This window comes from Cloeon dipterum, chromosome 3, assembly GCF_949628265.1.
Source record: "Cloeon dipterum chromosome 3, ieCloDipt1.1, whole genome shotgun sequence".
NCBI classification, from domain to species: domain Eukaryota; kingdom Metazoa; phylum Arthropoda; class Insecta; order Ephemeroptera; family Baetidae; genus Cloeon; species Cloeon dipterum.
In genome coordinates, this window is record NC_088788.1 from 22146172 (window position 1) to 22172629 (window position 26458).

General features: G+C 43.9%; 1 protein-coding gene across 2 annotated transcripts in view; it reads right to left on the bottom strand.

The window, feature by feature from the left end:
* The window catches only part of ds (dachsous cadherin-related 1), a 121713-nt gene that overhangs the window by 51718 nt on the left and 43537 nt on the right, over positions 1-26458 (bottom strand). Inside the window, exon 1 of one of the 2 annotated variants that reach the window (XM_065486523.1) lies at positions 17446-17669. The exons of the other annotated variant lie outside the window; for it this stretch is intronic. The gene's annotated coding sequence lies outside the window, so the exon portion shown is untranslated. Of the gene's footprint in view, positions 1-17445; positions 17670-26458 lie in introns of those variants that run through there. 2 annotated transcript variants of the gene reach the window in all.

Genomic DNA, 26458 nt, shown 5'->3' on the forward strand with positions numbered 1-26458 from the left:
TCACCGCACACCAAACCTGACCCTGCGCTCGATGGTTTGGGATTGAATAGAAAGGTTGGAACCAAACGGATGTTTTGAATAGCTGCCATCGTTACTGGAACGACGACAACTAAGACAATTCACTGTCAGATATACGAGAGTGGCAATACGCACTGTTTAAACAACGAATTTTATCACATTTTTCTCTCGTGTTTTTGACGCGGCGTCATAAAAATGTGTGTGCACCCGACACTGTCAAACACGAATGGCAGTCGTAAATGTCCGAGCCGGAAACGCAGTGAGAAACAAGATTTTACTTTCATGCGGCTATCCTTTGGTGGGAAATTTCAATTTCATACATACGCGCACAACAATGCATGCAACGCTTACAGCGTCCTCGGCGTATCCATATTAAGCCGCTAATTTATTCATTTGAGCGATAAATATCTCGAGAAGAAATCTGCGTTGCTTCGAAAGTGGCAATTCCAGATCACATTCCTTCATCAAAAAAGAACAAACTCACGTTTGTGGGCAAAAAATCTGGCTGCAACAATTATTGCTCCACAAATAAGAGCATGTGTCAGATGACGTTAATGGCTCTCATACAGTATACAGCGTGCGTGCGCGAGTGTGTATGATTGTGAAACCGACACAAACGAGAGCGAGATGAATGAACTAGCGGGAGAAACGTAATTTCGGTTTGGTTCCGATGACCTCTCTCCGCGCGGCTGATATTAGAGAACAGAGTAAAACTGCTCCAGCTATTAATTATCGTATAGCGTGTGTGTGTGTTTGTGTGTGCGAGAGTGGATCTTTCGTAAAAATCTGACGTAAAAAATGAGTGTGCTGCTTACAGTTATAACAACCTGGACGCAACCTGTGTGTTTGTATCGGGGAAAGAGCGAATTTGTTACAAGATGCACAATAGCTCTCAGCAAGGCCAAGAGAAAGATCGAGAATGGGATCAAAACAGTGGGAGATGCGCGCGGTTTGATTGCTGAGTGAGGAGGAGGCGGAGTGCAGTTCCGAAACGAACTTTATGGTGCCGCCGTTTAGCATGAGCCTATTAATGCACGCCCAAACGTCCGCAACCGCCGAGCGGGGCTTCTGCAAACGTAATAGAATGTTTGGGCGCCTTTTATTGTTATTGTCTCTTTCTCCTGCTCGCTAATGACCCCGCGCTCCTCCCTTTTTATAGAAGCGCTGAGTGCTTTCGGTCGAGTCACTTGAGCATTGTTTTTGCCGGCAGCATCCATTATTATATTACATTCGCGCGGCATTAAACCGAAAAATGCGCCACTTGATTGTTGATCTCGAGCCGGCTGTGCTGCGCCTTTTTATTCTTTCTTCAGATGCTTTAACTCTCGTTCAACTCCCGGAATGCGCGAGTGATTCAAGACGCCGGCAATGTCGATCATTCAAATTTCCCACTCACGTACGCTTTCAATTTTGCTCAAATTAAGGCAACCATGCTATTGCATCGACACAGGGGCTATTATTCCGCACCGTAGAGGTTGGTTTGCCCACGCCACATTTTTGGCACATGAGTTAAAAGCTGAATGAATTTAATTACAAATTAGCTCTTTCTAAAGTTTTTATCGCTATTCGTTTTATTTTCAATAGGTTTTGATGAATCTAGAACACTTTCTGTCAATTCATCACCGAAAAAGGATATCCGATGGCCGGAAAGACAGGTGAAAGATTTACGAGCTCAGTCAGTTTCCATTAATGCGCGTGCACCATGCAATTAGCTTATCTGTCCGATCGGATCTGGCGATGGTGCAATTATTTGTCAGGATATGTTATTTCTGCATCGATGAGCAGCCGATTTCGTGGCCAAGACGCACAAATGTGCTCCACTTTTCGGTGACATTGCTCAATATCCGACTCAACTTTATGGCATCTCTCTTTCACTGAACGCCGTCAGTCGAATAATTATATTGGAGAGAGAGAGAGAGAGAGAGAGAGACCCGCGCGGAAACTCTCTGGCTAATTAATTTGGCTCAATGAAGGCGCAGCACCACGGACTTCAGGTGGAGAAAATGTTGGTTGATTCCACATTTTAACAAATTTTATGGCCAGTGTTACGAGCGTTTTAAGAACGCCTCGGCAGACTTTTTACAGTCGTGAAAACATTTCCTTTAACAGAGCTATAAAAATTCCTGTTTTCATCCAGAAATATGAATCTGAGAGAGCGACGCGCAGACAGAAAGGGACACACGCCGTTAAAATTCATTTCTATGAACTCGTCAAAAGGTCCGGGCAAAATATGGGATTGACCCCGAGGCTAATATCGGGTGCCGTTAAAAAGGTCCAGCGATGCAAATGACCATGTGACTGTAGGTGGCGGCAATTTAGCGTTCGTCGATCGAGAAAGGGCGGCGAAAACACTGGCTGCTGCCTTTTGGGCCGCGCGGAAAGCCGAATGCTAATCAGGCCGCCGCAGAGTGTGTTTCCTAAAATATTTTCACGGCTGTTTATCTGGCCAGAAATCACCGTCGCCGTTCCTCACCATCAGCACCGATATAATTTTATGCTGATCGGCAGGCTCTTCTCGCTTCGTCCATTCTCATCTCGCGCTGGTTGGCGAAACGGCGGCGTTGCCAAACTCTCGCTCGCTCTACACCTGCTGCTGCACCTATACAGCCTAACAATAAAAAACGAGCCTGAGCTGTTCTCGTCCACGGACAGGGCCTGGACCGAGTCGAAATCGAGGAAGGCACGCGATATTTGCGCTCTATTCTCAATGAAAAAACGACCAGTGGGGATGCAAAGGGTGCGTATGCAACGCGTGCAGCACGGGGGACAAGTCTGTTGCATACTTTCGCTCGCTGGTCACGTGATCCTCACAGAGACTGCAACGACCGCAGAGTTGAGCTTTTGAAGAAGCGAAAAATGGCTAAATTAGTTAGACTCGACTAGGATTAAAGACCCCCTGAAGTGCACGATTGCAGTCATTTTTAGCGAACAACTATTTGTTGAAGGGGTGTAACAAACACTTAACAATTGAAATCAAAGAATAATTCAAGAGGGTGAAATGGCGAAATTCGTGAAATTTAGAGACTGGCCTATAAGTGAAAATTATTTTAATGTTTTTGCGCATTTCAGCATTAATCATTGTCATTTTAGTCAATTCAAACTTTGGGGATTAAAATTGAAAAAAAAATGTTTATTTACAAGAGTTTACCTGACCGATCACAATACTAAAAGTATGTTTTTATTATCGCCGCGATATTTCTCCTGTCTTTGTCCAGCAGAGCTGACTCACACCGCAAGACAGGCAGCGGACGCGATAGTTTTCTGAGTGTTGTACAGGTCGTGAACCGGCGAAAGACAAACAGTGAGCCTTTCTCATTCCTCGCCATCAAAGAGCCATCATCATCGCCACCGCGTCGTCGTCGCCGTAGTCGCCGCTGCAAAGGCATTGAAACGCTCCCTCTCCTCTCTATGCTCGTATAATACAATTTGGACGTCATCATTGATAGAAATGACTAGACACAATTCACACGCGGCCGCTGATGTCTATACTCACTGCAGAAAAATAGCCTGGTGTCGTTGCTTTTTGTTGGTCATTAAAATAATTTTCCTGCCACTAAATTATAGCTAAAAGCCTCTGCTGCTGCGGCGGCGGCTGCTGCTGCTATTACCACAACCCACGTCGGGCCCGTTTTTGTCGCATCTGCCGCGCCACTCGAGAAATCATTTTTTCCGGGCTCGGAAGGCACTGGACCGCGTCTACTCGCAGGCCAGCCGTCTGCAGCAGTGCACGGTAGCACATTCGGCAATGCTAATCAGCGTGTATCGCACCGTCGGTTTCCCTCGTTTCGCTGTCACGCGCGATCGCAAATTGATTTTCGAAAAATGGCTTGCTCGCGCCTGCTTGGACAGACGGGCGGGCGGGCAGTCGGTCGGACGGACGCCGGAGGGTGCTGCGAGATGTTATCGCTCGTTTATGAGCATGCACGCTGCTCGGCCTGCCATTATTGCATCGCATAATCACCGCTTTTACCCGCCGTTTTCTCTCTAATCGGCTAATAATAACGTCTTCATAAACCAACAAAATCATATACCTCATTAAGGTGCCAATAAAGGACGCGCACTCGTCTCATTTGAATGCGCCCGCCTAGATTTATGGTTCCTTCATCACATCGGCCCGAAATCAATAGCTTCGCGTGTGCTTCTGTTACCCAAGGTGAAAACTATAAAGTCACTATTATAAGCGAAGGAAAATTGCTATATCATTCACTTTTTTATTTATTAAAACAATAGTCAGCTGAAACTAGGGCAGCAACTAAAAGAGCATAAACTTGCTTTCCAAAAGAAAGCTGAATTTAATTGAACAGATTTGAAGGAAATATCAACGATTTTCGTTTCATTTATATGTTCTTACGATTTCTCAATTATTTATAGAATAGCCGTTCTGTCTTTTAAAAGTGGAATGACTGTAAATGTATTTAAATTGTTTGTTACATACATTTTGTTTGTTTGATCCAATAACGCTACAGTAATCATTAAATTTTGCTCGTTTTGTCGAAAATTTATAGTGCTTGACCACATTTTCCTGGCTGATTTTGATTCGACAAAATAAAAAGAGATTTCGCGTAGGAAGCCAGTTGAAAAGCACACATTGCATAGCAAATTTCTTAAAAAATTATAGGCTGACTTGATAAAATTTTGCTTCAATTTAATCTTAAAGGACTAGCTTATGTAATATAAATAGGGATTTCCTGGGTTTTGAAGTATCAAACGTGACTGCAGAGCGTCTAACTACTTTTTCGACCAATGTGTTAAATAATTTGCTACATCCTCCTTCAAACCGGAGAAGATTCACCGAAAACAATGAAGTGCCTAAATTATGCTGCGTCTAGCTTCTCAGAAAACTCCATGACCGCTTATGGCTGGACGTTACTCATTACTGGCAATGAGGGAAGGCATTATGAAATCCGTTAACGAGCCGCAAGCGTTGCAGAGTCCGACTGCAGCGCTAAGTGGAAATGACAAATTAGCTGACTGATCCCGATCGGGCAAAGTATCCAAACAAATACGCACAACGCGCGGCTGAAAAAGCACACTGGTTCTAAGCGAGCCGCTCTCGCACCGTAGACGAGCCATAAACGTGTAGAGGCTGCTGGAAGTTTATGGTTTACAAGACAATGCAATAAAGAGCAAGGATTCGTGTGTTAGTTGCATCTGCGCCGATAAAAATCTTGGCCGCCGCTACTTCGGCCTTTTTGGTGACCGAACGGACGGACGGGACGTCGTTTAAAAGACGGCCGATCGCAATTACCCGCGCGCGATTCATCACGGCGTTCATTACATGCCACTTTTTATTGCCTGGCCCTGTCGATGTCGACCCACATGGAAATTTCAATTAAATTCAAAGAAGACCAATTGATCAGCGCTTCGCATATGCGTGTTGCCCCGGCGCGCGCGATCATAACAATTTTTCACTCTAAATGTTTAGGTGTGGTGATGACAAGCGGCCGTATTTCGGGGTGCAGTAGCAGAAAGACGTTTGGCCATGCTAATTCTTTCGGCAGCCGGCTTAATAGCTTTTACGACCAAAAATATGCCGGGGCCCCCGAGCCTCCCGCCTTTTTTTTTTTGTTTCGGCTGATGCTTTCTTGGAAACGGCGTGCGGACACAAGAAGTGGTTGTTGGTGTGTCGTTGAGAGTGCCGGTAATGATCGCGCATTAAACGCCGCCGCGTGTGTGTTTGTGATGGGAATTCTTCCACATTTGGCCATCAAAATCGCTAATTGGCTAGTGCTGCGTCTTATTAGGTGGTGGCATTATTTTTAAATTATATTTGCATTAGAGGTTTTTTGGGTTAGCAGAGTCTCGTCAACGCGTCCACTTGTTGATGACACACGTTACGTTTAACGGCAGAAACACGACATTTACAAAGTAACGAGATGAGACCTGTGCTTGAAGGGAATATTTTTAGAACAGCTCTTGAACATGAGAAATTGAAATGGGAGTTGAAAAAATGTTGCCGATTAAAGGGGATTGCCAGAGGCGATTTCTGGGTGTAATCTGAGCCTCAAGCGTGCGATAACTCATCCGCTCTTGCCCAAGTGATGCATCTCTTTTCCCTCTATTTATGCCTTTTATCCTTATGCCTTTTATCCCTCTGCGCGATACACGGAAATATTGTTGTTGAATATCCAGCACACTCATGTTGCGCTCTCTGGCATCAGCGTTCTCTTGCAGCAGCCATAACTCACTGCGGAGCAGCATTTTCGAATGTTATCAGTCGGATCGATCGCATTCTTGGTTGCCTCTCCTGAGGATTACGCAGCTCTGACTAGAATAGGCATCCACCGTGTGTATATGATTGTACATGCACACGAACGAGGACCGGGACGAAAGATCAGTAAAAAACGAACGGGTCCTGAGGATAACAGAGTGCGCGCCCCACCTACCGCCGGCTACTGTTTTCTTTCTGAAAGCCTTTCGCAGCACCCACTTTGCGATATTTCATTTCTGCTATTCAGATGAATCACGGCGTTTGCGTTTGTAGTCAAGATGGAATCGTTTGCTCGGCCCACACACACAATTCGGCGTCTGCGACAGACACGCACGACGGATTCCAACCGCAGAAGCAGCTGCACATGTGCATTTCTCCGTCTCAGACTCTAATTATGCAGACGAATTGTTTTATCGAGAAGTGGGCGCAGCCGCAACGATCGAGCCCGTTTCTTCGGAAGTGATTATTTCCCGAAATGCACCTCTGGCGGCTGCTGCTGTTGGTTTACAATCCCGAGAAATGCCCTAATTGCGCGGGGTGGCTCCTGTTTCCCCCAACGCAGTCTCGCGGCATCGATACGCAGCGGCAATTTGTCGCACGCCACGCGCTGTAATGACGGACCCTCTGGAAAAGAATGCCCCATTGTGCATCCCCAAAGTTTCGGATAATCGTCCTTTGTTGTCCGCAGGTGGAATGGAATAATGATTGGCTGCGCCGGCTGCGTGTCACGCATCAGCGACTCATTTCGTTCTGATCAGGGTGAAGATCGGCGTCACGGAATCAAACCACACATATTGCAGATGCTGCGTCAGGACCAACTTCTCCTTGGGAGGCGGAAAATCATCACTTTTTTACTCAAACTTGTGTTTAATTTTGAGGTTTATTTTTTATATTTGCAAAGCTGCAACAACAACAACTGGATTGTTTCGTTTCATTTAAAATGCTGACTAGATGAGTAGAATTATCTAATTGCAAACTAAAATTCAAATTTACTGACTTTAAAAACTTCACTCGGCGTTTTTTGCCAATCAGTAGCCGAATATTTTATGAGCAGCCACTCACTGGCTGGCGTGGCATTCGTCATTTCGGATTGTCTCTTCCGTTGCTAGTGTGTAATTAACGCCACCAAGGTCGCGCATAGTATGTGTGTACCGCGGCTGCACAGAGGCTGGCCGGCCCGCCCGACAACCACTGGGCTGCCAAACACGCTCTCTCGTCAGTCGGTCTCTCTCTTTCTCGAAAACAAAACACGCAACACTTCTTTATATTCCTCACAAAAACGATCAAATCGCGGCCGGCCTGATAAAATATTCAACAGGCATCGCTCCGTTTGAGTTATGGACGCGCGGTTCATTCGCCCAGCCATGCGGTGGCGGCACCGAAATCTGGAAACTTTGTTGCCGCTGCCCGGCGACCCTTTTAACTACTGGTCGTGTGCACTGCTGTAATTAGCATTGCAAACATGGATAAGCGAGCACTGATATGCAAATCGATGCAACCCGTAAAGTTTGCTCGCCCGCACGAATGATTCGCAAAAGCAAACGGATGGAGCTTGTAAACTCGCTGGCTTAACAGCCAGCTTATTGTCTTTTGTCTAAAAAAATCCGTCAATTTTAACCATGGATTGAGGGATTATTCGACTGGAAGATTGAATTAAAACTAATGCTACTTTATTGCGGCATTCAAATGGGATGTTCATGATAATTTGGTGATGTGAACCTGGTAAATAAGAGCGAAAAATGTTCTGGTAGGTGTCCACCTTAATTGAAAAATTAAGCAATTATCGTGTCATATAAAAAACGAGGTTTATTATGGGTATAAATATTTACCGTAGGTACGTCATGGCAGCACTCGCATTATCGTCCGCGCGCCCGAAATGAACCACGCCGGCGGATTATGTAGCGGCCGGCAAGCCGGCCGTTCAGTTCGCGCTGCCTGGACCACACCTTTTCCCTGGCAAACATCATTTTCTCGATATATAAATTAGCCAAACCCATTTCTTCCTCGCGCTCCCAACATCTGGCCGCGCGGCTCATTGTGTTAATGAAAAATTCATGACGGACTTCTCGAGCCTCCCATACACACTCGGTACACACTCTCAATGCGAGAATAACAACAAAACATTTTACGCTCGGCTGTAAAAATTAAGTCTGCGCATTTCTCAAAAATATTAGCTCTCAGGTATGCGAGGTTGCGGCAGCTCGTTGTGGTGCATGTGTCGACACGCTCTCACTAGGGGGCTGCTACATTTTATCAGACAGAGACAATGAATGTTGACAGTGGTCACGAATAAGTTCCTCCGTGCAGCGCTTAAATACCACGCCTCGGTCGGCTACTGCCTCCGATATAATTAGCGGCGTGCACGGCTTGTAAGCTGGAAAATTAAAAATGCTCCGGAGAGCGCACATTTGGCATTGCTTTGCATATTTGCTGGACGCGTGCCATCTTATGTCCAGACGCAATCAACAGGCCTCACGGATGATAATTTGTGGTGAAATTCAACAAGTAAATATTCAACATGAAGACACCAAAGAATCGTTATATTCTCAGCTAGCGATCGGAGTCGTGTTTTTATTTCATTCATTCCGGTCATTTTAGATTCAATTTTTTGCTGATATATAGGTTTCACAAATGAGAAATAAACATTTGTAGCAAACGTTATTATAAATGAATAAATCATTTAGTTACTAGGCAAAAAGCAAAACTATTTTTTATCCTACAAATATATGACATAATACTGCTATTCATGTGATTTATGGTGGATTCCTTGGTACAATGGAAGCCTGCATTCGATTCACCTCGTTTTTTACGTCGCCAAAGTGAATTCCATTCTGAGAAGCGCCACGGAGTGAGAACAGGTATTGTGTAAACGCTTAAAAACAATACACGCGGGGGAGTAGCAAAATATGCATGCAGAACGGTTAAGGATCCACTTTTTGCCTTGACTGTATTTGTGCACCTGTGCGCTCGTTTCGAACTCTATAAAATATATATATGATACACCTTGATGCAGGCAAATCTCATGAATCATTGTCATCACAACGTATATTATGTGCACAATGCCAAACACCGTGCAAACAAATGCATTGTGTAACTGTGTTGCGGGTACGTTAAGAGATTTTAATTAAAGCTGAGGGATTAAAATATAAAAAAAGTTGGGAATAAAAATAAACGTCCCGACGTTGTGGAATCCAGTTCGTTTTCTCTTTGCTGAACGCGGTTCAGATTGCAGTGGCGTGAATTTATTAAAAGTGCAGCTGACATCCAAGACGAACACGGGGATTAGTGCAGTAATCTGCATCCTTGATTTCCTCTCTTGGTGTCATTAAAATGGCATTAATAAAATAAGCGGGGGAATTAAAATGCAGGAGAGGAAATTAAGTCAGTGTGCGGTTCAACCAATGACAATGAGATTAATGCTGCTGAAACGGTGTAAGTGCTTCAGGGAGCAATCAATTTTGTTAATTGTGGCCATAAAGTTTCACAATTATATTGGGTATAAAATATAATTCTTTATTTTGTCAGATTCTAAAAGCATGTTTTATGATCTCCATTTGAAGGAAAAACCGTTTATAATTAAAGAATAATTAAAATTGATTCATTTTCGCTGACACTGCTATTGATTGCAGTATGGTATAGTAAAAATGTATTAACTATTACTTTAATTGAATGTTTGTCTCCGTGGAGCGTCCGAAATTTATCACCTAATCTGGCCTGCTGTTTTTCGACCGTCGTAAATGCCGTGGCCATTTCCAGACGCACAGAAAATCCCAACGACTTGGCCGCAGCGAACGGGACGGGCTGTTTGTCAGGCCAATTTTATTACCCGAAAGCAGCATGCCAATAAATGACCTGGTCATGCAAATTCGCTTTGGGAAAGAAAAGCAAGCGGGCGATCATCTCGCGTGGCGGCGGCGGCCGGCGAATATTATTATTTAATATTATAAGGTGGTGACACATGATAATGACCTAGTCGAGACAAAATAACAACCACGGTGGTCTTCCCACGTAAATTCTGTCAGCGCCATGTTTAAAATATGAAAAGAGGGAAGTAACGGAGAGGAGCAGCGCAGAACGTCGCGCGGGAAAGCCGCAAAGTAAGCAAGTTGCAGCCACGCCAAAAATCCTTTTAGCTCTTTTTAAAATACAAATCGAATTTTGCGTCGTTTTAATACTCCTCTCGTTTATGCGCGCAGTGGAAAAAGAAGAGTAAGCAACCGCAGCGCGACAAAAGTCGTCGACCCGAAATTCGCTGGCTTGCGGAGGAGTTTAACTGACGACGGTGACATAAGGTATGGACCCTGAAAAACATTCCTGCCTGTCGCCAAAAACACAGAACCTCCCAAAGCACGATATTTATGTACGGCTGGATAATATGCACGATCATAACTCGACTGTGGATCGTGTTCCTCTAGCTCTCGCGGGGAACACCTACACACAAAAACACACACACACTCGACGGCCCCGAGAAAGTCGCCCGATCTTTCTTTCTTCTCGTAATTCAATCCAGCACTCACTTGTTGTGTACTTTTGCTTCGCTCGCGTGTAAAAAGGGAAATGGAAACAACCTTAGCTGACCCCGAGAGAGCTCTAGATATTTATTATCCGGCCAGTTGCATCACTCCCGGCCAGGATGACTGAGTGATTCCATTTTTTATCGGACCAACCGATCGTGCACCACTAGCATCCTCGCGAGATCTCATTGATTTCGTAATAGTGTCGGAGTGCACCTAACTGTTCTCGCGAGTCGTTTGTCAAAATATGTAAATTGGCACGGCTTATGTGCTTGCAGTTGTCACTCTGTCAGGCTCTCTCTGTTCGCATTAGTCACAATTTGGATGCGTGACAGTTATGGGACTGCTGATAGATAAATCCTGGGAGGCGTGGGCAAGTTACGAGTCATGATTTGCAATTCATCGTTTGATTCTTAATCAGGCGAAATAAGCTATTTTATAATTTTGCGGATCCCACCGGTTTTACAGTACACAGCGAGCTTTGATACAACTCAACACGCAATATTTCTTGCCATAAAGAGCTCGTTTCATTGTTGTCAACCATTGCAATCTCGAGTTCAAATCACCTTCGAGAGGTCAGTCGGAGCTTTTCTTTGCAATGTCTATTCATTCCGCCTTTTTCCCAGCAGCTCACTTTTCGTCTTTCGCCGGCTAAAAGCCAAAGTGCGTGGAATCACGCAATAGCAGCGCGTATTCCCCCTACTCAAAATTATTCCGATTCCCATGAATTAAAAAGCAAGTGGGGCACACTATATAGTAGTACATATAAGCGAGCACACCTTGCACTGTGTATTTCTTTCTCTCTGCGGCTTGCTGCAAGGCTCTAAAATAAATAATAATGCATAATAATAGCGCAGCCTCTTTTATTATACGACTTGGTGAGTAGCTAACAACGCCAGTACACACCGTATAATAATAATCGTGACTACTCCTCGTTCCTTTGATATCATCGCTCGCTCGCTTGCTCGCAGACCACATCTTCCACCGCGGGACTACTCTCTCGTTCTCTCCTTCGCTCCTCCACCGCCGAGGAAATGGAATGGAGCAGTAATAACAATAATAATATTGCAGCAGCACTGCTCACTGTGCCCATCACATGGCGTCAAAAATGGCAATGAGTGTGCAGTTGCACTCGCGGAATTTCATACAAGAGCAAGCGCATAAAAGTCACGAAATTATCGCGTGGTATTTTTATTCAATTGGTCCTTCAGCTCCATTGCAGGTGTGATGTTTAAATTTTTCATTCCGAGTCTATTATTCAATTTATTTAAATTTTCTCTCTGCAGAGAGCAAGGGTATAGGAAATATGCAATTTTCTCAAAATTTTCATGGACAACAATTCGAATTAAAATTGTATGAATTTTACTATAATTTATTTTCAATGTATTTTAAGTTTTTATACTATATTGGTATTCTTTATAATACAAAATCCTTTTCCCTCAAGAGCCAGTGCCGAGTAACCAGAGACTGTTTTGAGTTGAGCGAGAGTGCATCTTCGGTGTGCCGCAATGCACCTGCCATCCAAGATTGCACTCAGAGCGCGAATACACTCTGCGCTGCGAGGAGAGAAATAAAGGAAGCCAGCACGAGAGAGAGAGAGAGAGAGAGAGAGAGAGAGAGAGAGAGAGAGAGAGAGAGAGAGAGCCTCTTCCAGTGACAACAATGGCGCACAGTTGATAATATAGACTTCGATGGAGTGTCATAGCGGACAATGGTGAATTCTGATCAACTTATTATCAAAGATTTTAATCTGCCGCGCCGAGTGCGAGAGGGTCTCACTCACTCACATCGCCGGCCATCCTGCGCGGCGGATAGATGCACAGTCATCATTATTGAGAACACTCGCGCTATGGAAAGTCAATTCCCACTCGTGTTGAGTGGCGTAGAACAAAACATTTACATTGCTAACCTCGACGTGCGCGCGCCTTCTCTTTCAATTGTCAAATACACTCTTCGAAGTCCTTTTTCCCGCTGGCGTGTTTTTGTTTGTGGTTCGCATTCCGCTGCACCTCTTCAGCGCGTTTTCTGCACTCAAAATGTCGTTATAACTGTGCTCGCTCTCGAATGCGTAAAATTATTCGCCATAGCATTTGCATCCACTTTGTGTTCAATTGTGTTTGCGAGTGCTGTGCGTCACGATTTGCGTTGCAAATTTCTCGCCTTTTACAGCCGATATGCCCGTTTGATCCGCGACCCGGGTTGACTCACCCGTTGCCAATCATGCACGCAAAAATATGCACAAAGTATTGTGAAAATAAGTAAGGTGCTAAATTTGTTGCACGCGCGGCAAGACGAAGAACAATGGGAAGGTGGTCAGAAGCGCTTTCGACCACACTTCATGATGAGAATAGGGCGTGACAGCCAAGGGCATCTATATTTTAGATCTAATGAGGAAAAGGCTGATCGGGCTCTCTGTGTAATAGCGAGCGAGAGAGATGCGGCTCGGTTTCTTCGCGTTTTTTTGTCTTTACTCATTACTCTCGCCTCTCCCTCGCGCCGGCCGGCCGACCTGTCCTCCTCCTCCGCTCTTTCATTCTTTCTTTCTTGCTCTATCTCTCTCCGACTGATTTTTTGAGGGTAATTCAAGCAGACTTGGTGATATATTTTGGCAGGCAGCGCCGTGAAATCCGAACTCGCTTCGTTCGAGTGTGCTTCCATTTTTTCTCGCAACTTTGTGAATCTAACCCTTCCCCGTCTCGCCGATGGCCGGCACCAGCATCAAGCCTTGTGTGAGAGAGAAAGAGACATCCGCACAGGGAGAACAAAACCAGCATCGAAAGTGACAATTGCCGCCGAAAGGAGATACGATCGGCCGCGCGTCCTAGCTTCAGAGAATAGGCGAGGATCGAAATTTGCCACCTCCCTCCTCTTCCGCTGATCTCGAATCCGACCCTGAGGGATCAATACACACATGGATAAATATCGCAGATTATCAGACGACTTACACATTTCTTCTTCTCCACAATCTTGGCATTGTTTATACCATATTACAGAAATTATAAAAGTGTACGGATCAAGCTGAGGTTACTCCATGTTAACGTCCGTTCATCACAGACAGCACTTTTTTAAAACTGCATGAATTTAGATTGCTATTGTTAAGATTAAAGCGAGCGCAACTTGCAGTAATTGCATTCCATCAAACCCATTTGATTTTGCCGATTCTGGCGAGCCAGCTTAAGAGTTACTCAGTGAGGAGCGAGCGTTGTTTAGTTTCAGCTTGAGCAAGCGGTCGCTGTGGCCGGTCTAGCGGGTGACATACGCACGTAGGCGCTCGAAAATTTTCCAGCTCGGCTATCAGACAGGGGCCGGGAGAGTGTAAAGCGTTGACAGGTTTTCGAAGAGCCTCCTTTGATTACTATAACCACCTCATTATGAACCCATCATGCAACTCCAGACCAAAGGCGTGGCTTCTCCGTTTCCAGAAAAAATCTGTAACAAACGACCCCGCCCCTAATCGCTATGGGACGGATATAAAATTTCAGAAACCGGAGCCATTTTTTGACGCATAAAACACTTTGACACTTACAAGCAAATTTCTTCAAAGGCCGCGTGCATCTGAAATTCAGTAAAGTCCGGGCACCGGCTACGCTCATTACTCAGTGAATTTTTCGGTCCGCGAACAATTGAGGCGTGCGGTAATGGAGGCATCACGCATGTTTGTGTCGCGTCTCGTTTCCACCAGGCATGCATAAATATGCGGTTTGTGCACTTTTTCGTCCGCATCGCGCGCAGGCAGGCACCCTTGGGCGAGTGGAAAAACTGGAATCGCGCTGCGAGCGACCGCTCAGCCGCAGATAATATGCGCGGCGATGAGGAGTAATTATGCGACACTTGACTCGCGAGATTTCAGCGTTTGTTCAAACGCATTTTGAAACTGATCCGCTGCTCTCTCGCCAGAGTGATTAAATGCGATGTTAGAAGTCGAAAACAACGCGAGCTCGTAAATAACGTTCGGGTCAATGATTCATCATCCCTGGAGATCAGGATTGGATTTCACCAAGTCAGATGAGCGCGCGAATATGATCTTGCATTAACCTTGGCTGCGAGTTAATTAGTTGGACTTTCACGACTTTGATGGGTAAAACGAAGCTGAAATTTGTATTTGGTGAGAGCGCAGTGCACGTTCGGTTTCAGCCTGCGGTATTTTGTATGACACCTTGAAATGTTCAATCTGTCAGCCGCACGTTCATCGTTTATGCATATATTGCTGTCATCAAAAGGTCAAATCGACGTGTTTGTGTGAGTCTAAAAAGGAGAAAGGTCGAGTAACCCTTTGTTTTTATCTCAACCACTTGCACTGTGTAACGACATTTTACCTCCAGGCTGAGGCATTTTCAGATAAATTGTTTGATTAGTTCAATAATTACAGGCCTCCATTAATGCTCCGAGTCTTAAAAAGCACCACTTCAATCATGTTTTGCGCAATAATAGTGTACTTAAAACTGACTGAGCAATGAACGCAGGGCCATTAAAGTGCCTATCTAGAGATAAAAATATTCAATTCATTTGAATAACAAAACAACAGAAAGTTGATTTTTAAAACAGTCAACTGTTGTGCATGTATATTTTATTATGGAATCGAATCTCTGGAACAGCAAAACATTAAGGTGGAAAGAACCGCATTTTTTTCGTTTTGCATCCATAAAGCAAAAAATGGGATCAGCGAGCTCCAATCAGCGTGAAAGAAATTTCCAGCAGAAAAAACCCGAGACAATCGCGGACGCACTCCATGCATTAGCCGTGGCGTTAGCATTTCAAACCTAACTAGAGGTATAATAATAATCACACCAAAGGCAGCCAGCCAGTCCGGGGATGCGTGCGTATTCATAAAATCCATCATGCTTCTGGCGTCTGTGGTGGATGTGTGTTTTTTGTGCCGGCCAAAGTCATTTCTCGGTCTGGAGAGATGCAGCAGCGGATATAATGACAGGTTTGGAAGCCGCCACCACTCGCTCTCGGCCGGCCAGAAAGCAGTCGAGATGATAAGGAATAAGCTTTAATGAGACAGCAGCCGCGATGGAATTATTACGCAGAGGCGACGCCGCACATTGTTTTCCGGCGAATTGGAAGATTGTTTCGGTGGTAGGAAAGAGGAAAAGAAAATAAAAATATTGTCACTCGATACGCATCAGCAGCGGCCAGTCTGGTTGTTGTGCTTTTAGGTGCGTCCGGCTGTGTGAACTTGTCTATTATAATTGTCGCTGGGGAATAATTTGCCTGGAGTTCTGGGAAGCGGCAAATTGGTGGCGACGCCGTTTGGGAATGAAGCGCGTATTAAGTTATTACGCGCCGCAGGACGGACGCTTTTAATGACGTTTTATATGGTTTTTTGGAGAACTCTCTTACGGATGTCAAACGCGGTCTTTGCTGATATTTGTGCTTGCCTTCAGGTGTCGAGCGCGCAATCAGTCATTTAATAAAGAACATAATACGCTGTGGACCTTATATAGAGGCGTTTTATGCCCCATTATAAATTTTATTTTGACAGCTAACGCAATGTTTCCCAACAATTGACTGACAGAAAATCTTCACTGATAAAAAATCGATGCCTCACAATTATTTCACTAAATATTTCGCTAACAACATTTACAAATAAACCATTTGCTGTTTTTTTATACAACTAAAAAATAGTCAAATGAATCGCAGATGCATTGAGAGAGATATTTTATTTGCGAATTCGAAGAAAATTCACGAAATTTTTATTCTTTTCTCTTACCTTCCTCCTCTTTGCGGTCGAGCAAGAAGTGCATTACACGCTGGGCAAGTCGATAAATTTAAGTTCATTTAATTATTTCTCTCGACGACGGGCGAGCGTATTATATGCCGTGGAAAAATGAAAGGACACATCGCCTTTGAAGGATGCAAACGCGCGAGACGCTACTTACTTTTTCTGTCAACTCTAAATCGCGGCTGTTGCCGACAAACGAGCAGAAAAATATAAATTTCACTGACGTTAATGGCGTTTTGAATTCGATATAAAAAAAGGAATGGAGCGAAAACAATGCGGTGCACTTTCATTAGGCTCGTTTAAGCGTCTCGTAATACATAAAAATTCATTTGCGCAGCACATTCCGATGGGAAGTTGTGTCAAATTAGGAAATTTTACTATGACCTTTGGTAAAAAGTAATATTTATCTTAGCTGTTAAGTATTCCAAAAATGCAGAACGCAACAATTAAAACCTTTTTTGCAAACTAATATATTTTCAAAAACTAATTACAAAGGTAATGTGAATAGTCAAGTCAAAAGAAGGTAGAGAGAAATGTTTCTTCCAACCGAAAACAGAATGGAAATTGCTGGTCCAAACGAGTCTAATTGACCACTTCTCGAATACAACAAATATCCCAAAAATAATTTCCCTATTAGAAAAATTTCTCAACTGTCCAATCAACTCCTTCCACCGTGGAAAACAATTATCTAGCTAGTTAGGCATCAACCGCCGCAAAGTCATTTTCCAACTCACTTATAAAGTAGTCAGTTTTATTGGCTGTCAATGATTTTGAATTGCAGGAATCGTATATAATAAAAGACAACCGCAACTGCTGCCGCCATTGACGAGAGAGCCTCATTAACTCACATGGTATCTGACGCTAATGAAGCACATCAGGCGTTGCTCAACGCCACTACGCGCAAATTAATATTGTTCCTAGCGCGAAATCTCCTTTTTCGGCATCGAAAATTATTGTTTGTGTGTGTTTTGTACTCATGGTGGGATGATGGAGTTCGTGACCCGACCGACGCGGCAGAAGACTCTGGATGAGTGCGGCGGCTTACCTGCAATCAAAAAGAAAAATGTTTATATTAGTATCGTCCGATGCAATCATGCGTTGATTTCCGAGAGTTTAATTAAAAAGACGCGCGGATCACGCGTAAATCAAATCGGCGGACCACCGGCCGGCAGCGCAGGAAACGGTTCTTGCTCATGCACTAGGCCACTTATTTATGATTTTGCTCGCTCTCGCTGCTCTCAGCGCCATCGGAATGGGATTGTAGCGGTTCCCGCTTATTGGCGTTAACTTAGTTTGTAACCTTTAGATGTCACTTGTAACTGTATGATAAGCTTTTCTCATTTACCCTGTATAATTTACCTTCACTGACCGCTCACCTACGCACGCATACGGTCATGTCGCATTTACCTCTCCGGCCGGGAGTATAATGCCGTGCGCATATATGACGCTTGTAATAACTTAATAGACCCGAAGATAATACCGGGGTAAGCATTGTATTTAACTGTGATAATTATTGTTATTCTCGACTCGCATATTGATGCGTTAATTAATTGTTTATATATTGACTTTCCTTTGAGATTTTATTGTGAATATTTATTATGTAAAACTTTACAGTCTTAATTATGGATTAAATCTACGTCTACAAAGGAACCAGATGCATTTCCTTTTGGCTCGAACCGAGTAACCCACATTTGGTGACCCCGACGTGACGCACGGAAATTTGCCCATAGACGCGGAAATTCAGGAAATTTGAGATGAGAAGATGACATTCCTCACGCCCTGAAATTCCGAATCCACCTTCCAACGCAGCCCAACAACTTCAGATATTTCAACAATTATTTGAGAGAACTTTTATGTGGTAAAATTTATATTTCGAGCCAGTGACATTTCCCAAATTTCATTCGCAACGAACATTTCATAGCCAGTGATAGATTCCAGTAATTCTTAACTCGCCGTGAATTTGTTTAAATTGTTAACGCGCATTCTTGCCCACAAGTTTGTAATTTTAATCCCTTTGTGAAGCCATGTAATTCCTTGAGTGCTCAACATACGCTTTTCAAATTTTGCTAATCGGTCTATGAGTCGAATCTTTCGCCTTCACTGCTCGCGCTACTGATGTCTTAGGGTCACGTCGCCCTGACATGCTACTGCGCTAGAGCCCCTCACGACCTAGAGTCATTGTCGCTCTGTCGTCGCATAACGTTTCGCCGCTGCACGCCGGGGAAGCCGAGGACTGTTGCGAGTGGCCGCCTCGAGCCCCCCAGTCCCTTCCTTACCGATTTGGTATCGTTTTGGACTCAGTCGAGTCAACGCCGCGCCGTGCCCGAACGTTCCTTCGTCTTTGATTCATCCGCGCCGCGCAACCGCCGGCTAGGACCATCATCGACAAACGCATCCGCGAACACTCACAGCCCTCTGCTAGCATTACAGCAGAAGTGAGACAATCTCGGTTTGCATTTCAACCAACTCTTTATGACTGTACTGTCCGAAAAGCATTCATTCCTCAAGATTTATTTTGTAAAACGCAATTTGTTTCTTTCCGGCTTCCAGCCTCAAAGGGGGGGCACTGTAGCGGTTCCCGCTTATTGGCGTTAACTTAGTTTGTAACCTTTAGATGTCACTTGTAACTGTATGATAAGCTTTTCTCATTTACCCTGTATAATTTACCTTCACTGACCGCTCACCTACGCACGCATACGGTCATGTCGCATTTACCTCTCCGGCCGGGAGTATAATGCCGTGCGCATATATGACGCTTGTAATAACTTAATAGACCCGAAGATAATACCGGGGTAAGCATTGTATTTAACTGTGATAATTATTGTTATTCTCGACTCGCATATTGATGCGTTAATTAATTGTTTATATATTGACTTTCCTTTGAGATTTTATTGTGAATATTTATTATGTAAAACTTTACAGTCTTAATTATGGATTAAATCTACGTCTACAAAGGAACCAGATGCATTTCCTTTTGGCTCGAACCGAGTAACCCACAGGATAATAACTGTCAAAACAAAGTCGCTCATAACTAACACCTAGACCTGCTCGTTGCCGCAAAGCGTACACATATTCCCCTATTGGATATTGTGCGCGAGCGGAAATTTAGGAGGGTCTAATTTTATTGTTACTGCCGAGGGGCTGATTTATGCTGATCAGCACTTTTTCAAATTCACTTTCCTCTGGCGCTGCTGATTGTTGATAGCCCGTGCAATAAATAAAATTTGCATAAATTTAATTTGCCTTGCAAAGCTTACATTTTGATTTGTCTATATCGTTAGTTTGTGCATAACTAATTGAAATAATAAGCCTCTGTGTCTTAATTATCATATTTGTATAGCTTTGTTAATATTTTTAAGTTGGAAAATCGCATCCCGTGATCACAGAATCCGGTTTCAAATTCATGTTGGCCGCAAAAGAGAGAAAATCATGGATAAATTGTTTCCTTATTATTCCATTTCAATTACTTACTGTAAAAATAAAGCTAACATCATAAAGACATTTTGAATGACTTAATTTTATTTTTTTCTTTGATCAGGATGGGTGTCTAATTAGTGAAAATTCGCAAAGAAAGCTTTGCATGTTCTTGTATACTCAACAGCATCATCTGTTTCAGCCCCTAGGACCTTATCAGCACTCATTATTTATCTCTCTTTCATTCCACTGATCGCAGCATTGAATTAGAATGCGGATAGGTCCGGTGATTTGATACACTTGCAATCAAAGAGGTGCCATACTTTCCATCAAATGCCCACGCCTCACAGTCGCCGCCGAGCGTAATTAATGCATATGAGGAGCTGACAGAGAGACACGCAGCTCTGCGACGAAGACGAGGTCACGAGTTGCGTAAGATTCTGCAGACGAGAACGATATTACAGTGTGTATGCAGTTCCACTTTCTGCCGACACTTGCACTGAAAGTTATATTCAGGTGACAACGCTGGCCGAGAACGGGCAGCGCGCAAACACCGCAATCGCCACTTTTTATCCTCGCTCCGTGCCCTCTGCCGTATTGAATTATAACACATAAACTGGTTTGCCATATTAAGAGCGCGCGTTCGCGAATCGAAAAACTTTTCAGAGGGACATAAAGTTTGTCGCTTTCCTGATGCATTTAGTTAGGCACTAATTAATCAGAGTTGGTAGCTCTCAGCGTAGCAATCCTACTATGCTCATCAAGTCGTTTGTTTCTCCAAAGGAAATTATTTCTCCCAATCAACCCATATGTTTTGGTCCTTCTCAGCAGGGAAAAATCACTCCGGCTATTTTTCCAAGGCGGATGATACAATTTTCAAAGTGAAGTCCTAAAATTAAGCTGATTTCCACAAGGGTGGCTTTGCCAGTTATGCGTTCGGTGGAGGTATGCAACAAGTGCGACACTCCAGTCGAGATATTGCCTAACTTTGAAGGTTTTGCACGTAAGCGCACATGCTTACGCCGCATCCCTGCGGTGGCAAATAATGCGCTTTTTGATTATATTTTTTTTACTCGCAGGATGAGTTGAATTCCTCTCTGACCAGCTATTTTTAGCTTGCATTAGTGCATTGACCAGACGATTTGGTGCGTCTCGAATAAGCATCCAGGAGCCGCTCTGCATAATTATTAAGGCTGATAAGCTGGCTGCGGATTAGGTGTCACCCGACACCAGTTGATGCATTCTGCGCTTTGCCCTGCCCCTTTGCCGGTGTGCGGTTTCGCAGGCCGATTTTTCACAATTGCTGAACTAAGGCCGGGAGACTTGAGAGACCAGGCGTTTATCGCAGCATTTCACACGTCGCTCCCTCCGCTCTCTAGCGCAAATTCCTCTGCAAACCTCAAAACTGAATGCGGCCACCGTAGGCTCGTGAGTCCGGTTTTACTGCCATAGAGAGCTCGATTGGCATTATTTGTAGGTGCGCAAAAAAGTACTTCTAAATTTTTTGCAAATGTTTTTTAGTTTTAATTTAAAATCAATCATCTGCATAATTTTGGTTTACAAATGTTTTTCAAAGTACTCAAAAAGAAATTTCCACTAGAGGTTTCTTGCTCTTTTCAAAGAAAATAGAAAAAGATACACTTCATCATCGAACAATCCATTGGAATATTTTCCTCGCCAAGTTTTGGGGCCTATGCTGGTGCCCAATTTCATGAATTAGCCACGGCTGGGCCAATAGACAAAATTAAAAAATTTACGTTAACATTTTCTTGAATGAGCATGGAAACAAACGTTTGTCTCAGTGACGCAAAATTTGGTTAAAATCTGTCAAACTGTTTTGACTGAATATCATTATTAGAGGAGGCATATTCGTTTGCTTGAATTCACTCATTGTATAATTTTTTACCCTCATTCGCACTTTATTAAAATTTAATTAGGCTATGACGAATTAGCCAATGATTTTCATAATTTATGTCTGTTTTATTAAGTTGCATAAACTTCAAACTATGACGCAACCAATTTTGTAAGGAACGAAAATTTTTATTGCTATGCATACATGTTCCGGTAACAGTGACGAAACAATGAAATATTGCATGCTCTATAAGTGATTTTGACATCGACTATTGTAACTATTTGCTTTGTGTGTTAAACATTGTAAAACAAAATTTTGAAAACCGACTTAAGGATGGTGGTATGCCGTTTAGCACGTCACATGTATTGTTTGCTCTAGAATTTCCCACTTTTCAAAAGGTGGATAAATTTGTCACAGCAGAACTAATCGTGCCTGGCCATTGAGCAGGATCCCAGGCTATTCAGGGAAGAAGCTGCGGGGTGCTATGGTCTCCTATCTGCGCCGCACAACCCCCCTTTCCATTTGGGGGTTTATCTGCCTTAGGACGTGCGGCAGCCGCGGATATAAATATTAAATTTATTCTCAATGCGACGGGTGCCGCCGGGCAGTGGCTGCTCTCTCTCTCTCTCTCTCTCTCTCTCTCTCTCTCTCTCTCTCTTCATTTTACAATTAACTCGGCCGTCCAGCCTGCGCCGCGAGTGCGAGATGCGAGTTGTACGCGTACCTGGCGTGAGTGACCGATCAGCGGCAGCGGCGGCAGCAGCAGCAGCTCGGAAAATGACCTTCACAGGTAAAGATGCTGCTGCTGGTGTGCCTGCTGAGGCAAGCGAGGGGGAAGACATTTTGGCTGGAAACGCACGCGAAATTTCTGCTGCCGCTGCTGCGGCCGGCCGCGGTAATTATTAATTTCCATTTAATTAAATTACGAGAGAGTTCTGCGGCTAATTTGATTACGCAGCGTAATATTTCTTTGGGCCACTGCAGGCATTGATCTATTACTCACACACACACACGCTGCTGCTCTGCGCCTCGCGTTAGCCGATCTATGTGGTGGAATGCCCGTGGTGTCCGCGGGCCTTTTCGCCTGCCTTCCTCTTACACCCGAATTAGCATTTAGATCTTCCGAGCCGAGCGGCCACGATAAAACGACGCCTGCTGCCGCCGCCGCCGCCGCCGAGGGAATCTGCCCATTTCGCGCGGCTACCGTGCACTCATGCGCGCGTAATTACATTTTAATTTTTGCCCCGTGGTGCACGTGCGTTGCGTCGACTCCCGCGTGCGCCACCAAATTGTCGCCGCGCGCTTTTTGCACTGCCAAATTTGACGTAATTGCTCGCCGCCGTTGAGCTTTTAACCGCTCACTGGGTACTTTGCTTTTCAAATGTAAAAGCCACCAACCCATATTTGAGGATTTCTGCAAAATGAATTTTCAGTTTTGGAACCATCTGCATTTTCTCACCGTGATATAGAATTTTTACACAAGGTATTTCAACGAGCAACTGCTGCACACATTAAAGGCATATTTTGAGATGGATTTAAACCTTTCCTGAATTTCAAAGAGGTTTGGAATTAAAAATATTTAGTGATTTTTACGTCGCAATACTTCGCTTCATATTTTCCTGGACTTGCGCCACTCCAAAAAATAGTTTTAGCAATAAAAGGAATGCGGTTTCTATGACTGTCACGCAGTCGGAGATTTCTACGCCTGCAAAGCATATATATGTTTATCTTTGACGCTTTGTCCGCGCGATGGAGAGACAAACGTGCAAAATATTGTTCGATTTGGAAGAACTTCCTTTGAGAGAGAATTTGAATGCGTGCAGGGGAGTAGTAAATGTCATTCTTTGTTCCCGAGACGGCCAGGCAGCGCGGTTATCCGTTCTCGTTTTTCTAGGAAGCATCCATCGCGGGGCAATGAATCTTGCGTTTTTAGGAGACGGCGCGGCAGTAAAAACGGAGAAAATATTTTATTGATGACAGCCGGAGTGACGTGCGAAGGGAAAATAAACAGAAACGAGCAAATGCGCGCGGAAAGCAGAAATTTCGGCGCGGCTTCCTCTTCTAATAAATTGTGAATAAATTAACTAATCACCAAAGTGATTTATGGAAGTCGCTAAGATTTTCTCCCGTGATATAAGCTACGCGGCAACTATTCTGCATTTTATTATGATAAACACGGGCAGGTGAGATTCCAGGCTACGGATCTGATACCGTTTCCCTATTTCTTAAAAAAAAATGTAAAATGAGCCGAGAAATTAAGGAAAAAATGTTCAGTCAGCAGGGAGTGTTTTCAATAAAATTTACCGTCACTAATTGCGGCTGTTAGATGATTATCTGCCGGTAAACTTTTCGCGTTCCGACGAGCAATTGCAGCAATAAAATGCGTCAGTTTATTTGTTTAATGCACTAGCATCCTCGATGCACCAAAGGAGCCACACACAAAGCATGTACGCTGGGTTTTAAATTTTCCATTTTATATTCTCCCTGTCCGTCATCAGAGAAAAATACCTAACTCGTTCCGACTGCTGCTGGTCATATTCTTTTCTCACGGGCTAATTATTTGACTCTTGATTCAATTGCGAAACCGAGTTTACCTCCATAATAATGATTAAAAAAAGAACATCTCATATAGAGTAGCAAGTAAAAAAGGATAATTCGATCGTCTATACCATCCATACAGTATCAACTTCATGCTGTAAAAGTGGGAAACAAGTTTAGTGGCAATTAAGAATTAAAAAGTCCTCATTTAAAAAGAGGAAAAATTATTAGATTGTGCACGTTTCTTAGACGAGAACTTAAATGTGGATTGAAGATAAATTTATAGCCGAGTAAAGGTGAAATTCGAATTTTGCTCTGCACATACCGTCTCATATTTCTGGTTAGGCCAGCATATTCAATCATAAGGTGACAAAAACGTCATTCACCGCATGTGTAAGTACAGAGAGTATATAATGAGAGAGTGTGGTGTGAGAATGAATGCGCAAAATCACCTGCAAAAGCCGATGGAACGTCTAGCTCTCTGCGTCTATGTACATACGAACACTTCCCTCGCTGGTCGAGCAAGTTCCAGGAATGGCACACAGGCTTGCTTTTGTTCTGCCAGCGAGAGAAAATTAAGGAATGTGGGCAGCGAACAATAATGGAAGGGGCAGAGTAATTAAGACTTGTTTTCATGCCGCAGAGTCCAACACCTTTTGTTATATTTTAATCAGATATGTGGTGCTTTTCTGAGCACTCGTTTGAAAAATGATGAGTCCCCGTCTCGCTGCACTCACCCGCCGACCCCACCGCCGTCTGGCCGATATTGATGCCCCCTAATTAATCACGTACAAATTTGGCGCACTCTAATTAATGCGCAGCGTCCATCGCTAAATCACCGGTTCGCAGCTCCCAGCTCCCACCGACCGATTATCATTTATTTTAATATTTTGTCCTTGCCGCGCGCGGCCGGCGTTTAAATATGGTGTGAGTCATGCATATATGTGCCTGCGCGCGGATTGATTGAATTTTAAATCGACAGGCACGCCCGCCAGAAAAGCCATTAGATTTCTGACGAAAAAGGCGATCAAGTCGGTAGGAACGGGAAATTCGAAATTCCTCGTGCTGCACATACACACTTTGTATGCTTGCGTGTAAATAACTCTTCAATTAGAACAATGGGCAACAATTTTCTATTTAGTTCTGGTATAAAGGCTGCACGCATAACCTTGGTTCATGCTTGCCTTTATCTTTTATTACACTGGGCGAGAGGGAGATGGTCATGCGAAAGTGTGTGAAAAGGATTAATGAGCGGCGAATTCATTACCCGCCGCGCGGCCTGCATGATTACATTATATTCTTATCGACGACCAGCAGTGTTTTGCGAACGAGAGAGAGTATATGAATTAAATCTTTGCGTTGTTCGACGACGGTTACAAACCAAAACAAGAAATTAAAAGTGAACCGGAATTGTTCACATTGCAGTTTATCAACCATTTTCTTGCCCTCTTTCTTGCCCTCCTTTGAAACCTTTTAATGAATTATATATACAGCAAATAATTCCGTCTGCTAATCATGAGGCAAAACTAAAATTTCTCTGCCCAGAGATCTCAGCGTGATACATGCAGCAGCATCTGCTACAGCAGCAGACGCTTGCGGATGGAAATTTAATTAAAATTACGTCATGCGCGGCTGCAGCAGCCTAGTGTTTATCTGGCAGTCACAATCAGTAGGCAAAACAACGGCAGCAGTGAGTATGTGTGTGTGTAAGAGAGAGAGAGAGAGAGAGAGAGAGAGAGAGAGAGAGAGAGAGAGAGAGAGAGAGAGAGAGAGAGAGAGCCACTGCTGGCTGGAGAGCCAAGCCAGTTTCATAGGTGCCGATGCCTCCGATCTTAATTAGAAATTTCTGCAGAGGTCGGTGTGTAGGCGGTGTGGTCAACGCAAACTCTGAGCTTTGAGATGAGCTGCGGCTGCTCCTCTATAACACGCTCGGCTGCCTCAAAAATAATTTCATTGTAATCGCGCCCTCTCTGTAATTATCGCCATGTGCGTATTAATTCTCGAGAGTGTGCGGCTAACCCATCTTGCTTTAATTTTTTGATCATCTCAGACACTCTTTCTCTTGATAGATGATTTGTGATTTGTATCAAAGTCGGGCGCGTGATTTGGTCTGCAGTATAATAAACGCTGGAATGCTGCTGGGCCTCTCTTTAAATTTTTACTCCTCCTGCCAAATATTTTTC